We start from the raw sequence: 18297 nt of genomic DNA, 5'->3' as shown, positions 1-18297 counted from the left end.
CTTACTGATTTGTACTTATGAATTTAATTTTTTTACTTTTAAATTACCCATTGCTGCGACGAGAGCATCTGATAATTAAGATTAAGCGCTTGCATTTACGTTTTAGCATTGGCCTTGTTTTTTGCAGTCAATTAAGTTACGAGTTTATATAATGTTTAGGTATTTATATCGCGGTTAGAAAATGTTTTCCTCATACTTTTGCTTTACTTGGAAAAGTGTATGTCTTTTTAATATAAACTAACCACAAACTAACTAATATTGCTTTTCTACTGAGTAATTAATTCTCTGGCATCACTTTGCTTCTAAGCTTTACTTAAAGTTATCAATTATGGTGAAATACTATTGTGAAATAAACTTAAAAATTAAAAAAGTAATAATAACAGTTATAATTGAAACCTTATGCTTAAGCATGATAAAACTATTATTTTAATGTACAATAACAACTATAATAACATACATATATTCCTATGTTATAGTTTCGTTTTAACAAAGCGTTCCAAGAAATTGTCGCTAAAGTAACAATATGTTTCTAAACCAGCAAAATAAATTTTAATATTTTTTCAGGGTTAAGTTAAGCTAGTTTAAATAAAAGAATTCAATCGTAGGTTGTTCAAACACACCGTCGTTTAACTGCCACAGATTAATTTTGATTAATTTGTATTTTTATTTTTATAAAAAAATCAACAAAAAACAAATACAAAAGGTTCCAAACAAGAACTTGATTCCGATCTTTCAGTATGTTTGCTATAATTAGCTATAGTGATCCGATCTGAACAATTTCTTTGAAATTTACGTTATTGCCTTAGACAGTAGCCCATGCCAAACTTCGTGAATATATCATGTCAAATGAAAAAGTTTTCGGTACAATCACTTTTTTCGGATAGTTCAGTTTGTATGGCAGCTATATGCTATACTAGTCCAATATCGGGGGTTCCAACCAACGGGCAGCTTTTTAGGGAGAAAAGGCCGTGTGCAAAATGTCATGGCTAAAGCTACTCATCATCCTAATCATTTATATATATATATACTAGAGGACCCGCCCACGTTTTACTGTGGCTGATACATATGTAGGTAGTACCACTAATACCATCTATATGGTTTCTATTAGTTAGATTATAAGTATTAGTTAAGGAATAATCGCATTTTTGGTGAAGCAACAAAAATGAGTCGAAAAGCATTTCGTGCGTTAAGAAAGAATTGGTTTTTGGGGTAAAAATACAATTGAATTTTGGCTGTGCATCAGTGAAATCAATCGAGTCCAATCGATTGTCAGCCTGGTGGACTGCATATTGAGAAACGGTTCTCAATCGTGGAAAGACAAAAAAATCGGCTGGCAAGGTTAAGGCATCAGTCTTGCAATGCTTCGAAAAGATTTCTGTATATCTCAAATTTTAATAGAACTTTTAATCAACACTTCAGTTATGCCGCTATTTTTTGATGCCAGATCTTTTGCAATTTTAAATTGCCTGTCAAGATACCCCCTCCAATAATTAGCAGGTATGAAAAAAATGTTATAGCTACCCATAGATGTATTGAATCACCCAATTTATTACTTAAGAACGAACAACTCTGTCCACGTTATGAAAACTTGTCTACAGATGTCACCTTTTATTTCGGCATCGTTTTGTTTATTGCACGTTTACGCCAATTTAAGGTTTGAATATTGGATACTGCGATGGTAGCGCAATCTATCGGTCAAACATTCCAAAATTAACAATTAATTACAAATGAAAAATTAATTAACAAAAACATTTTCCAGTGGACCAAATTGTGAATCTAAACCATTCTCAAATTTCCTTGAACACACACAAAAAATTTCATCGAAATCGGTCCAGCCGTTTAGGAGCAGTTCAATTACAAACACACGGTCAGAAGGTTTATATATATAAAGATTTTATTGAAATTCTGGCATCCCTGGGTGTTGCAAACTTCGTGACAAACTTAATGTACTTTATTCAGGGTATAAAACATTCTTTTAGTCATCAGATCTCACCTTTATCAAGCAGGGAAATGGTTAATAAAGAAATCGTATTCAGTATCTAAAAGGAATGCACTAAAATTTAAGCCAATGATGTTGAATAGAGACATCAATTCGACCACAGTATCAACGCTTGCTTTTTTGAATAAAATCAATTCTGTTATGTAACTGAAAAACTATACACATGTCTGTATTATGGGTTAGGTTAGATTAATCTGGTAGGCCAATAACCTACGTATAGACCAGTTTTCGTCCTTTGCGATACCAGATGGAGTTCAGTTGCTAGGTCCAGGGGGAGTAGTTATCCCTTAGAATGCCTGTGCTTGATGCGAATTTAGACAGACTCTGCCGCCTCACTATCGATACCTCCTCCAGTGTATCATACCGTGGAATAATTCGAGGCAATTGCACAAGAGATTCTCCTTTGTTATCCAGGTGCCCTGCTATAGACATTTCCTGCAGTCTTTTAGTTCTGTCAGCCCATTCTGCGGTCGTGTGTCCTCACCATACAGTGACCAGTTATTATTCCCATCATGTTCCTACAGTCTCTTCTATCGAGCGCCAATAGTATTTTGTATACTCCCGATCTACCATTTTGCACATGACGTTTTTAGTTTTGTACTGAAGTAGCTCGCTCGGGTTTAATTATTTTTACCATGCTGCTGTGGCGATCGTCGTATAGAGAATGCATGGATTTCCCAATGTTAATTACGTTTTCGGATGTTAGGCGTAGACGATTCTTGGCAATACTGCCTTGATTGCTGCAACAGCAAAGACCTCAGCTTGAAATATACTGTAGTGATTCGGCCTTATTGCTAAGTCTGGACAGTACATTCCCGCACCTGTATTATAAGATATTCCTGTATATGATGTTTGACGCTTTATCAATTAAATCTTTATGTAATTCTAATATAGAAATTCGATCCTTCCAATATTTGAGTTAAAAATAACTATATTAGACCAACACATGGCCTTGGTTTATTCGTTATTTTTCCTCTACTTCAAGAAATTTTTAATGAAAAAAATTCTGCGGATTAGCTTAGAGTAAGTGGAATCTACCATCAAAATTAATAAACAATCGTCTTGTGATAAAGCTGATTGAAAGAAATTAATCCAATTCGTGTACTTACAATTTAATTCCATAAAAATGGTTTCAATTTAGAACAATTCTTGATTGAGGCTACTAGTATTTAAACATATTCTTTCAAAATACGGTTGGGAAAACGTTAAAAATTTTATTTTTAAATTTATTTTTAAATTCTTTTCCTTCTAATCTAATTAGCAAGCATTTCTCTCCCAAATAATAATAGTTACTAAGCCCCTTAGAATTAATCCATTCAAAAACACTTCTTCAGTGAATTTTGTCCATAAAATTGTTCGGATAAATAATGGCAGTTGTTGGATACAGGTGACATAATATGTAATTTGGACCATTTAAGAACGGAATAGAAAAAAGTTAGAATAGGATTATAGTTGTATGTACGCAATGATTGCAAATTGCTTCTAATTAGACAAAAAACACACAGATAAATGCATACATTTTATTCACGTTTATAAGTAATTGAATATGTGTGTGCGTGAGTTCAGCCAAGTTGACTGAACTTCGCTTGCACAACTTCCTGCCGTCAACAGTTCTTTTCCGGTACAAAGTCAAGGCGGCGGCAGAGGAAAAGCACTTGGCAGAGGAAAAACACTTGGCTTAGGTCATTTCAATCTTGTTTATAAACAAATTATTTAGCAATTTTATGAGAGTAAATTAAAAGTGTTAAAATTGTTGTTGTACCGAGAAATTTTGTAGAATACATATAAAAAGTTAATTGTGTAAAAGTATAATAGAAAGCTGCTAATTTTTACTTATTTTGCGCAAGACTATTATTAACTTTCACACATTAGAATGACCTTTAACGCGTTTTATTCTTTATGAAAAATAAAGAATAACATATTATTCATATATTCTTTATACGTTAGTACGCATATACATATGCATATACACATATTTTCGTTTTTCCCATCTACGTATTGATATATTACTTATTTCTCTTTTTTTGTGAGAGCGCAATCCTCGTTAACACCTATTTTCATTAATCCTGCATGCTTAGCTGATTTTATTCGTACTTATTTGCACTTATTTGCTCGCTGATTTGCCATGTTTGATAGAGTTAATAAATCGGTAAACATAAAAATTGCTTTTCATTCTCTGCAAAGTATAGTTGGAAAAATTCCACTCATTATAAGAAATTTCAATATTGGTTTTGATAAATTTTAACAGTTTCTTTTTTGTTGAAAACTACGTCAGGAGTTTAGCTTGAATGAATATAGTAAGTGAATGTACGCAAATAATGACTTTTTCATGCTGCTCTTGCTGAATTGCTGTCAAAACAACTAAAAAGTGGAACTAATTAATAGTCACTTTATTAATATTAGCAAACTATTAAGTAGATGTATAATAAATGCTAATCATTTTCATATTAAATGAGAAGTGTTAAAGCAAGTAATAAATATTTACAAAAAATACATAAAACTGGGGGACACACATAGTCACAAAGTGCCACCATTACTAGAAAAAAACGCTCTCAATTGTATTAAGATAACTCATATGTTAGTTATAATGGGAACCAAGAGAATTACTGATTAAATTCAATCAATTTTTGACATTCATGTCAGACATTCTATTAACAGAAAAGGGTTATCTCCAAATTTCTATAATATACACGGTTTGACCAATATTTTCGATAAAATGTTCGCAAAAGAAACTGTGGTCCACATATTCGGTATCTGGGAGCATGAATAGTTTAGTCCGATTTCGACAATTTTTGATCTTAAGGTGGCACACAAAAGCACTATTCGTGTAAATTTTTGTGTTGTTCGAGTTGTTCGTGTTGATTGGTTCTTGATTTGCATACTGGAAAGTGCAAGAATCAAATGGAGTTTAAGGTTATAGTCCGATTTCGCCTATTTTCACACTACTTAGCAAATTTGGTTGAAATCAGCCAAGCTGGTAGCGAGATATAGGTATTCATCTAAATGTGAGCGGTGCTACATCCATCGTTCAAATTTAACAACGGCTGTTATGAAACACTCTCGTATCATCTTGGCTGTAAATATTTATCTATATTTATCTTTTTATTTTTATTTTTATTTTTTTATTTTTAACAAAACAGCTATATATAAGGAGTGGGCGGAGTTATAAACCGAATTCACAACAGATGAGTAGGGATGCCAAAAAGATTTGCCCTTGGCGAGTTTGGTTATTATAGCTTAAATGATTGAGGAGATATGTACTTTAAACCTATTACAGAATTGGACTACGCTCACTTTTACCTTTTATCTACTAGAATTAAATCCACATGTTTTTAGTTAGCCCTAACCTACAAAATGCGGGTGTTTATATTTGGCAGCTGTTGAATATTTAGTTTGTGAATCATATCATTTTGAGTGCAGCCTTTGTTAATGTGAAAAATTGATCAAAATCGATTTCGTGTGTTGTGCTTTTTTTGGGAAAAAATACTGTTAACGTCAAGATTTGGATTGATCAACATTATTTGAACTCAGTACCAGGGAAATCAGCCTTTGAAAATAACGACAAGGTGACGATTCGGAGCAGTATTTAGAGATGTTTGATCTAGATCCCTATTCGAGTTTTTGCGTCCATATGTAACAATGCATGAAACATTTCTCCATCATTTCACTCTGAAGTCCAGTCGACAATCATCCGAGTGAACTGCAAACGACGAGCACGCTCCAAAGCGTGGAAAAATGCAACAGTTGGCTGGCAAGGTTAAGGCGTCTGTATTTTGGGATGCGCATGGAGTACTTTTTATTGACTACCTTGAAAAAACCAGCAACAGTGACTATTACATAACGTTATTCGACCGTTTGAGGGACAAAATCGTCGAAAAATGACCGCATTTGAAGAAAAATAAAGTGCTTTTTCACCAAAACAATGCACCATGTCCCAGGTCCGTGAAAACGATGGCAAAACTCTATAAATTGGGCTTTGCATTCACCGTATTCTGCCGATCTGGCCACCAGCGACTGTTTCCTGTTCTCAGAGCTCAAAAGAGTGCTCGCTGGAAAGAAATATTCGTCGAATGAAGAGGTGTTCGCCGAAACTGAGGCCTATTTTGAAGCAAAAGACAGATCGTACTACAAAAATGGTATCTTAAAGTTGGAGATCCGTTATAATCAGTGTATCACCCTTGAAGAGAATTATGTTGAATAAAAAAATGAATTTTGTAAAAAACCATGAGAAAAATTGTTCCCGATCTTGCCCCCGCAGTTCACTGTTCGTATGACAGTCTAAAATAGCTCGGTAGAAAATATATGTAACTGCATAGAAGTTTGAATAAAATCAAGCAAGGTTGTTTAAAGTTATACTATTGTTACTGTTATATTACATTATAACTATGTACATATGTATGTAGTTGATAGCTGTACATATGTATGTATTGTGGTTTGAGGCGGACTTGCGACCTCTTTAACAAATATGTTGTTAGCAATTATACACCGAAGTAGCAACAGTTTTGCATATAACAACTAAGTCACATACATACATATGTATATATTTAAGTAAATACATATGTGCGTGTATAGCAGTGCTGGTATCAACTTAGATCAAGCAGATGTTTTGCGCTTCACGCTGCTGTTACAGCCATCGAAATCATTGCAAAGAAGCGCTTGTGTGTGCTTCATCTTTTGTTCTTGTTGTTGTGCTAGTAACAGTTCCTTGTAGTTTTTTTCTGAACAACATTGTAACGAGCGTAACCGTTAATTATCATCGCCAACTGATGGAGTCTCCTGTCCCCTCGTCAAATTTCATTTTTACTTTCGCTGTCACGCCATTAATTGCTGTTACGCTGCAAACCGATTACATATTGACATTTCGCCCTCGGATGGAGTCAAAAGGTGAGTGAAAAGATATTTTATTCCGGGTCGTTTGTGGCGTTCGATTCGATTTCGTTTCGTTTCGGTCGATTCATTCGATCATTTTCGTTCATTTTGTTCATTTTCGTCCATTTCGTCCATTCGCTGTTGTGCGGTTGTCTTGTTGGCGCTATTGTTGAGGTTGTTTTTGTTTTGTTTAAGTTTTCAACTACAAAATATTTGCATACAGAAGCCACTGCGTTGCGCTCTACGACGGCGACATATATCTTTCTAGCGTCTAGAGTCCGGCTGTTCGTCGCCGCTTTGCCCAATCGCACTTTGTGCCACTCAGCTTGGTGGCCGGTGTAATGTTGCAGGTGCCATATTGCTTTTTGTTCCTTTTTTATTGTTGTTGTCACACACACAATGCGCAGTAATCATTAATATTGCACAAAGCGCAGATATTGAGTATGAAAAGGAAAACTGAGGACGAGTAAGCACAACAAAAAAAATAATAAAAAAAAAATTAAAAATTACAAAAAAAAATTACAAATACACAGTTTGCCACATTTGTTCATTGTGTGCTTTGTAAGGTGGTGTTTGAATAAAGTTTACACAGGTTGTGTGATTTTTTGCTCATTTGCAGCGTTTTTGTGATTCGCCTTTTTGCTTCTTGCCTTTCTGCCTATTAATTACTCAATTATTTTCATTTTATTTGTATTTGCGCCCTTTTATCAGTCACTCTTCCAATTAAAAACATTTATCATTGTGTTCAAGTCATGTTTATGTTGTTGCTATTGCGTAATTACAACCACGGCAGCAACATACATATATTCAACAAATTCGCAAAAATTCCACACAACTGCGTTGCCATCGTTGGCAGGTTGCTCGCTTAAGTCTTTTGATTTACTTACTTTTTCTCAGCGCATTATCGGGCATCATCATACAGCTTTGTTTGTGGTTGCTGTACTTTTATATTTATGTGTTGCTGATTTCTTTTACAAAAATAACATTTAAGAAATTATTTTTTTGTATTTGGTAGAAAATTTGTCTTCAATTTTGATTTACTACAACTTTTGTTTTTTTTACTAATAATTATTCACGTTTTTCGGTATTTATTGCTGACGACAAGTCGTATTTAACATCATCTATGAGGAAATAAATTAAAAATTCTTTAGAGTTGAAAAACCCTATCAACTAAGAGTGTTGCCACCTGAAAGGCTGCCATTTAGCTTCGATTTTTATTTCGATAAAATTGGATAAAATTGATAAGATAAACGGATTATTATGCTATGTTTATAAAAGTAAAAGGACTTAAGAAAGATGTCTGTCTAAAACTACGGTCTATAACTTTGATAGGAGTTAACACATGCTTTAAAATTATTAAGTTGAATGAAATTAATGATATAAAATCTAGCACCTTTTAGAAACTCTGCGTTACCAAGAATTATTTTAAATAAAATCATTATTTTATATAATTAAGCGGTTACATGAGTTTACGGTTTAAAAAAATGTATTTTTTTATTGTCATATTAAATTCTACAACTCCTCTACGAGGGCTGCTATATATATTTCTGGCCTAATAATGAAAATAGGAACATTTATCAACGAAAATGGTTTTATTGTCTTTCAAAAAAAGGCTGTACGGCGGATGACCCATCAATTCGACGTTTTGGCCGGTCAAAAAGACGGCGGTTTGAGCCGATGTGTGAGAGCTCGCATTGTCATGGTGCACAATGATTTGTCGTCTCATGTTCATTTTTCGAATTTCTCCGAAGATTTCAGGTAAACAAATGGTGGTGTACCACTCAGAATTGACCGTCCTACGTTGCTCCAGCGGAACAGTCGCCACATGACCAGTTTTGCCGAAGAAACAGGCGACCATTTGCTTCAGTGCTTCTTCCATGAACAACTTTCGTTGTGGTTGGCTCGTCTTAGAGACCCACACGGTCGATTGCTGTTTCGTCTCAGGCTCATACGCATAGATCCATGATTCGTCACCTGTGACGATCTTATGAACGTCTTTTGAAGCACCGCGATCATATTTTTTCAGCATTTCTTTACACCAATCCACACGAGTCTTTTTTTAAGCGATTGTCAAATTGTGCGGGATCCAACGAGAACAAATCTGCCAGGTGTTCATGCAATATCGAATGTATGCTGGTGGGAGAAATGCATAGGCATTCCTCTATTTGAAGGTATGTTACAGACGGTCTTGCATTATCAGTTCACGTACGGCATCGATGTTTTCTGGCAAAACGGCTGTTTTTGGACGACCTTCACGGAATTCGTCTTTGAGCGAGCGTCGGCCACGATTGAATTCGTTGTACCAGTTTTTCACAGTGCTATAGGATGGTGCTTCATAGCCATACAAAGATTTTAGTTCATCGATGCACTCTTGTCGTGATAATCCACGTCGAAAGTTGTGAAAAATGATCGCACGAAAATGTTCACGAGTTAATTCTATTTTTTAGCCGAGATGAATTTTTTAATTCCCTGTAAATAAAACAATTTACGATTAAATGGTAAAACGTTCTGAGTGATGTTATGCTAAAAAATGTCAAACTTTCCAATGGAAATGTCAGATTGCACTTGGCAACACTTAGTGTTGCCCTAGGCCAGAAATATATATAGCAGGCTCTGTATTTTAATTCAAAATAAATTTTATAAAATATTAAGGTTTTCAATTTATAGAGTTCGACTGGTAATTAGCAATGAAATTAGTTTGCAAATTTCACGGACTACCATATCCTCAATTATTCCTTCGCGATTAATTAAAAAATACTTGTCAGCTTTGGTGTATCGTGTTTTCGATAACCGTAAAATATTGCAAAAAACAAGCACACATTTTCAATTTCGGCAGTTCGCCGCAATTTCATATTTCGTAGTTTTATAGTGACATTTATGTAGGTATATCTGTTATGTCTGTGTTTTGTGCATGTAGAAAAATGCACTGCAAATTAAAATTAGCAGCGCAAATAAAAAAGCACATTCACTTTATTAGCCGCTTCATTGCACTGTCCTAATTGCTTTTTGCTCTCTCACCAATGCCTTATTTTTTCGTTGGCGATTTGCTTTCTTTTCCAGCATTTCACCAGCTAGCAGTGAGAGAAATGCAATCACCCAATGCAAGTTGCTGATTTTTATTTGCATTTATCAAGTTTGCACTGTTGATTACTTTTTTGTTACAAAAAAATGTAAAATTTTTCTCACACCAAAACAAATTGCGGGGTTTTGCTGCAAAAGCTGTGCTGGCATCACATTTTCATAAATCTTAATTTTAAATGCTTTTGAAAAATTGCATTTAAATGCAATTTAATTTCTTAAAAATTATAGAGATAGCCTTGCAATCTTTAATTTAATCGATGAGTGTGAGAAAAATTGCCTGCACACCTCTTCATATTGCAAAGATTAGAAAAAATTAACTAAATGACTTTATATAGTACATATAAAGAGCAAAGTGTTACTCATTTGAAAGAAATAAAATATTTTGATGTAATAATTACGTTGCAAAGATTATAGAATAACAAATAAAGCTCTACATATGTACGTTCTATAAAAATAGTATGTATGTATATCAATTTGAAGAGGTCTAAAGAGCTTACAATTGAAAGCTTTGATATCAGAAAGTGATATTTTTTGTAAGATTTCATCACATGTACTAAAAAAATGGTGTCCATATTATTAATGACACTTCGTTGAATAAAAACAGAAGCCAGTGAAGGGAAAACCAATGCCATTTTGGCGTTAGCACTTGCCTGTCTCAACACTATTTTATAGTTTTAAAGCTATATCAACCCAAAAGTTATATATTGTCACCTAAAAATGCAAAATAACGTAACATCAGTTTTCATAAGTTTGCAGGCGAAGGAAAAACGATATAATAGAAATCACTCATTTTGAGACAAAATTTAAGTTGGTCATAAAATGGTTATGTATTGGTTATATCTGACAGCGGAAGCTGAAAATTTTATACTACATACATATATCTAATATGATAAGTAATAAAACAGTAAATTAAAATTTTTTTTTGATGATACGTTGATTTGCATTTTAGGTGACCTTATAGATGTTTACAATTCTTTCTTAAGTAAAAAAGAAAACTATAAATATTTTTGTGCAATATCTATCTCTATGTGCAATACTTTTGTACAGTTACAGGATATGTTAAACTGGCAGAACGACCTCACAAAAACAGAGGAGTAACGCGCATAATGAGTACAGAAGGGTATTGTTTGTGAAGCACATAATTATTGTGATGCGCATTTTGGAGAAGGAAGATGGGGACACGAACTTTTATCATGAAGCTTTAGAACATTACAAAAGTGATTATTTTTGTTTATTTAAATTTCTTAAAATGAAATGCTAGACCTTGAAAAAAGTTTGGAATGGCTTTGGTGTAGAAAGTATGAAAGGTGAATGAATCGAAGAGGAGGAAAAGAAAATATAATGGAAAAAGAGTTTTATTTTTTTCAGGGCCAGATATAGCAATAACTGAAAATATAAATTAATTAATTCTTATTTATTATTATTTATTATTATAGATTAAGAATACAAAGTATATATATATTTCGAAAGCTAAATTTTAATTAACTCGAATATTATAAAATAAAATTGACCAAAATAAAAATTTTATTCCTACAGGCGGCACTAAGGCAAATTTTTTCTTTAGTAACCTAGCTGCTCGTTTGCTCTCCCCAAAAAATAACATGAATAACTTTGGTATATTAATAATATGATATCTTATAGCTGTCATTTCAAACTGATCGGACAAAATCAGAATCAAAATTTTGTATGCCATTTTATGCTATAAAAATGCAACTAAAAAAGGTATTATAGCTTCGATGGAGGCGGAAGTGAAAGTGTTTTAATCGTACCAAACGAAGTCTTTCCTGCACTGGAACCTCTGGATGTAGCCTTATGTATATTTGTATGAATGATCATAAATTAACCCAATGCTCTCTTTCAAAAGCTTAAGAAGCTTGTATACTTTATAATGGGTTTTCAAAAAAGTCTTGCGGTATTTTTATTGAATTTTTTTTTTATTGAAATTGAAATGACTTTTTGATGACTCATGCCTAGCTCTTGACGGATGCTACGGCTGTTACTATGCCGGTCTCTTTCGACCAATTCAGCGATTTTATCGCAATTTTCGACGACAGGCCTTCCGGGCGCATCTTCGACCACCTCTACACCAGAACGAAAACGTTGAAACCATCGTTGTGCGGTGGAAATAGAAACTGTATCGGGTCCATAAACTGCACAAATTTTATTGGCGGCTTGAGATGCATTTTTGCCTTTATCGTAGTAGTGCTGTAAAATATGCCGTATTTTCTCTTTATTTTGCTCCATGTTTGCGACGCTATAACTCACGAACGACTCAAAAGAAAGGACAATCAATCAAACACGTGTTAGCGCGTGAAATGAGCTTTTCAAAAAGGTATAGCATGGACCGGATGCGGCGAATAAAACTAGAACTACGCGCTTTCAGCGCCAACTAGCGAAAATACCGCAAGACTTTTTTGACAACGTAATATTTGTTCTCTTCTTGTCAAACACTTGACTGATTTGTGACCAAATTTTAGCAAAAATATTTTATTTCGCGCTCCTGAGAAGCTACAACTTTCCAACTATATTTTCGCTCCTGCATCCCTACCGTACAAGTTATGCTAAGTTTTGAGCTACCAAGTTCGTTATTTCGATAGCGCTTATAATAACTACTTCACAGCAGCACACAGTGAAATGCCCAACACACGCTTACAAATTGCAAATATATGTACGTACATACATATAAGTGAAATAAATTGGGCAAAACAAAGTAATATAAACAACAAAATATGACAGAAACGATAAAACAATATCAAAACAAGAAACGCCGCGAGAAAAATGAAGAAAAAACTAAAAATCCGCATTCTGCACATGCCTGAAATCGCAATTGTTTTCTCTTTAATGTACTTTCAATTTTAACATGAGTGTCTTAGCGCGCCGCCCGAATACACTGGCGCTCTCACAGCAACTACCAAAAATTGTGTGCGAACTTTGCTGCTGCCCATTCACCGATTTTGCCAGCGAAGGGTTTTCACTTGGTGTGTATTATTTTTTTATTTTCGTTTTTGAGGTTTTTACATTTTTTGCTGGCGCTGTTGAGTGGTCATTATTTTGTATTAAAGACGGCATATATCTTTGTACTACATATGAATTACATATTGTACAAGTTTATGTATGTACCAATGTATACTCGTTTATACAAATGTATAAATGTATGTATAAAAAAGTGTGCACGATTTTTGGCTTGCCGTTCAACAATTGCAAAATTTAAGCAGTCAAGTGCTTGTAGGCTCGCAATCACAAGTGTCAACGTATGCTCATATGTGTATAGGTACTTGCACCGGAGGAAAAATTACAGGTATAAGGAAAAGTGTTTTAATAGAATTCTTACTGGGAAAGTAAAAATTGCTTTAAGACGTTATATACTGTTAGAATTTTCAAAAAATCGTTTTTTTATTTTATTTTCTTTATGTACATATATTTAAGAATACACACATAAAATTTCATATCGTTCCGGTGAATTCTTTCGAAGTTACACGCAAATTTTAAAAGACGTTTCAGAATGCTTCCAAACTTTAAACGGGTCTCTCTCAAAATAGTGTTTTCAAAGTCGGTGACCAAAAATACTCGAAAACAGCTGAGCCATTTGGTCTCAAATTTTAATATGAGCTTCTTAAATATATTATTTTAAATAATCTTAGACTTTTTCTCACCTATAATAATATTTTTTTATAAACAATTTCAAGCCGAAATTTTGGTTAACAATTAATTTTTTTTTGAGAAACCGTCACTTTGTCAAAAAATTTTATGTTGCTTGCTCCTTAGGTTTGCTTTACAAGCTTTAATATTACTTTAATATTACTTTAGAAAAAATTTCAGAGGATCCAGTTCATAGATATAGTGGTCACCACAAAACGTCTTTTTTGATGAGTTGTAGTTCCTTTCCAAATAAATATTTTCCCTAATACTAAGTCTTAAAATACAGTTAAAAGATACCATAATATGTGTACAAATTTTTTATGCAATAAATTTTTCTCAGAAAACATGCTGGAATGTTCGTTTTTTTCGGTCTTCTAACTGTATATAACCCCTTAAGTAGACCGTTGAAATTATTTTTAAAGAGAATTTTTTAATGCCTTCAGTTTGATACCATTGCAAGTTAATGCAGTTTATATCAGCAAATTAATTGAATACACATTTTTCTTAAATAGCAACTCTATAAAAAAATATTATTTACGTTTACTGTTTACTTTAGCTTACATTTGGAAATTTTTTTTAACTTAAACAACTTTTGACTCGAAATTTAAAATAAATTTACAAATTCTTTGCCTCTAAACAAAAAAAATCTGTTACAAAAAATTCACAAATATTTATTTTTTATTTTTTTATAACCAGATCGCTTAAATTTTTAATTCGCTGACGCTTTGATACTAAGAATATGACGGAATTCTGCTGCTAAGAAACCTTTTATAATAGACAAGAATTTTAATATGAATGGGAAGAAATCTTCATTCATATATTTACAAATGTACATGCTCGTACACATGTACATATGTAAATACTACTGAGCTCTGCACCTGAATTAGTTTGCTTTGAGCATTTTGAGAAGCTTAAAATTTCTCACGCTAGAATGGCACAGCGTCGCAGATGCAGAATTTGATGTGTGGGTTTAGCTTAAAATATTTCGTAAACTGTTTGCTATGAAAAGACTAACCTAAATACAACCCAAAACTTAAAACAACAACAAATAAACACACTAGCGTAATTTATGCTCAGCGCTTGAGCACAATTTGTTTGCTTGCCTTATTTGCCGCCAAAATGGAAACAAAAACTCACTGGCGACTTATCCGGTTTGAAGAAAAATACTAAAAAAATAAATTTGCAACTAAATAAATCAAATCTGAATTGCTAAATTCACTAAAAGCGCAGACGGCACGAGAAAAAAACGCGAGAATATATGCAATCAACAAACAAGTGCAGAGCCAACAACAACAACAACACACGAAAACGCATATTTAGCCGAAAATGGATTTGGCAATTGCCAAAAGTGCACACAGCACGCAACGGAGGCAGTCGCCAAGAAGTGGGTCAACATTACGCTGGCCAAAAAGTGCGACTGTTGAGCCAAAAAACACGAACAAAAACCCAAATCAATTGAAGTGAAATGATACAGTAAAACAACTGCACCAGCGACGCGAAAGAGAACATGTTTTATAAGGTTTTAGTCTTTTTGCCACAACAAAAACAAAGCGTGCATGCATTCGTTTTCATAAAAGCGGTGGACGCTGCCGCAGGGCATTCCAAAGCGCGTTGCTCGGCGGCGCTGGGTGTCACAGCTCCCAAGAAGTGTTTACGTGCGAGTTGCCGTTGCAGCAACACACCTTTCCACTGACCAGTTTTCGCTGAATGACCAAACGTGCGGATATGCAATCCATTGGTAGCGGCAACAGCAGCAGCGGCGCGTTGCAACATGCCACGAAAACACAAAGAGAAAAAATAAAATCGCGAAAATGCAAACAATTTCGAAAAATGGGCACAAAAAAAGAGAACGCAATGTCGCCGATTATTGCACGCGCAGTGGAAAATTGCTTTGCTTGCCAGCGGCGGGCGTGTTGTGTGCCAACAACATGTTGCACAGGCGCAATTGCCAGCAAAGTGGTATGCAAGATGCGCCCATGTAGGAAATGTGGAGTCAAAAACGAAATAGGGCCATGTCAAAGGTTATATGTATAGGCGCGGGAAAACTGGGTTTGATGCATTTATCACGGCTTCATATGGTATAGCTATAGTGGTAAAAAAAACATGTAAGCTTGAAGTATAATGTTAACAGTCAAAGTTTTAAATTATCCATGTTACCTTTCTATGGTTTAACTCGACAGAAGATCTTTAAATTCCATTCAAATAAAGTGGTTTTAAGCTCAGAGTCCCAATGTTCCCGAGTTGGAGTAGCAGATAATCAATCGAACATACTGTGTGAAAGATTAAAGCCCATCGTCAACAAACTTTACGCCTGGAAAATCAACAACTGACCAGATATTCACCATGCGTCAAATCTTGGGAAAAGACCCATAGAAAAAGGATCGAAACACACCATCTCTTCGTTGATTTCAAAACTGCTTTTGACAGCACAAAAAGAAGCTGCCTTTATGCCGCTATGTCTGAATTTGGTTTCCCCTAATACGGCTGTGTAAACAGACGTTGAGTCAAAAAAAGCTCCGTCAGCAACGGGAAGCATCTCTTCCAGCTGTTCGATACCAAACGATGCTTCAGACAAGGCAACATCGTTCAACTTCTTTAATCTACTCCTGGAGCAAATAATTCGAGCTGCAGATGTGAACAGAGAAGGTACAATCTTCTATAAGAGTGTACAGCTGCTGGCCGCCGATGATATTGTTGTCATTGCTTAGTTAGTTTTGCTTTCTCCAGACTGGATAAGGAAATGAAGCAATTGGGTCTGGCAGTGAACGAGGGAACGACGAAATATCTTCTGTCGTCAAACAAATAGTCGTCGCACCAGCGACTTGACTCCTACGGCGTTGTTGACATTCATAACTTCGATGTCGTAGATAATTTCGTCTGTCTCGAAATCAGTATTAACATAGAAGGTCGAAGCCTCGAAATCCAACGAAGTATAACTATTGCCAATAAATAAAATACTCTCTCGGCGAACAAAAACCAAACTCTATAAATCACTCATTATTCCCGTCCGGCTCTACGTTGCAAAAGTATGGACGTCGACAACATCTGATGAGTTGGCGATACGACTTTTTGAGAGAAAGGTTCTGCGAGAGGTTTATGGTTATTTGCGCATTGGCAACTGCGAATATCGCATTCGATGAAACTATGAGATGTACGAGTTACACGACCTCATTGACATACATAGTTCAGCGAATGAAGTGACAGCGGCTACGATGGCTAGGTTTTGACGTCCAAATGGATGAAAACACTTCAACTCCGTCAGTTTTAGTCGCAGTACCCGCCGGGAGAGCGAGAGAAAGAGGAAGACCTCCACTCCGTTGGAAAGACCAGGTAGAGAGAGGCTTCACTACACTTGGAATCTCGAATTGGCGCCAAACAGCGAAAAGGAAGAACGACTGGCGCGATGTTGTAAACTCGACTATAACCGCGTAAGTGGTGTCTATGCCAATCAAGGAAAAGAAGAAGTAGCAGATGATACAAGAATGCTTAAAAAATGCCAATTTACACTATTCAAACGGAATCTACCGATTTTTTAACTTTCTTAGTTATCACATATTAGACATTTGATTGACCTAAGTTTGATAGTTCCATCGCTACCTTAGTTCTATCTATAAGCCAGCTAAGAGGCATATCTTGGCAAACTTCTAAAGAAACACAGTAAAATTTGGAATGTGTCAGCAGGTTACATACTACTGTGATCAAATTGAAAGGTGAATTTTTAATTTATACTTCGCGTGTTTTTCGAAACGCAAACTTTTTTTTTTAATTTTTTTCTGTAAGTTGGTAGTACTGTTTGTAACATCTATGCCAAATTTCACGTCAAACCATTTAGTATTTCAGATACGCGTCGCTTTGTGAGGCTCTAAAAGTGAATCCTTCGATTTTTACCATGTCTGAATTTATTGAACAAAGAAGTGCGATAATGCACCACCTCATACTGCATTGGTTCTTCGTGATAATTTCGCCACATTTTCAACTTATATCGTGCCGCAACCACCACATTCGCCTGATTTACGAATTTGTGAAGATTCTGGCTAGTTCAGCAAGTGTGCAAGGTTTGACAACCGAGGACGCATTTTTTTTGATAATAAAAAAGCTGAATCGAAGAAGGTCTGATGGCCATCACGACGGTTTTAGGTATTCGGAGAAAAACTAACGAAGTTACAGCAGGTTGAATAACGGGTTGTGCTGGTCACCGCACAAAAACTTCTTTTCGAGGTGCCTGCAGAGATCGACGATAAATCCGTTATTCCTCGCTGTTTTTCGATAAAACTTTTTTTAAGTATCCTTCGAATGTTGTGCTTTCATATAATAATAAGTAAAATAAACCTACAGCAATAATTTTTTCTAAAAAAAATTCATTAAAAAAGGTCTTTTTTCGACGAAACAAACCTATACATATGTAATATTATGTATATATAATTTGAAGTAGTGAATCGTAATGTCAGCCTGGAAATCCAACGCAGGATTGCTCTTGCCAACAGGAGCTACTTCGGACTGAGTAGGCAATTGAAAAGTAAAGTCCTCTCTCGACGAACAAAAGCTAAACTCTATAATTCACTCATAATTCCCGTCCTGCTATATGGTGCAGAGGCTTGGTCGATGACAGCAACCGATGAGTCGACGTTACGAGTTTTCGGGAGAAAGGTTCTGCGAAAGATTTATGGTCCTTAGCGCAATGGCCACGGCGAATATCGCATTCGATGGAA

The 18297-nt window shown here is 35.0% G+C and overlaps 1 protein-coding gene across 6 annotated transcripts in view; it reads right to left on the bottom strand.

The window, feature by feature from the left end:
* LOC120772612 overlaps positions 1-18297 on the bottom strand; it is a 133179-nt gene that overhangs the window by 19477 nt on the left and 95405 nt on the right. The gene's annotated exons all lie outside the window — the stretch shown is intronic.

This window comes from Bactrocera tryoni, chromosome 1 (genome assembly GCF_016617805.1).
Source record: "Bactrocera tryoni isolate S06 chromosome 1, CSIRO_BtryS06_freeze2, whole genome shotgun sequence".
Lineage (NCBI taxonomy): Eukaryota > Metazoa > Arthropoda > Insecta > Diptera > Tephritidae > Bactrocera > Bactrocera tryoni.
The sequence above is the reverse complement of the archived record's forward strand: the minus strand, read 5'-3'. Positions and strand labels throughout refer to the sequence as shown.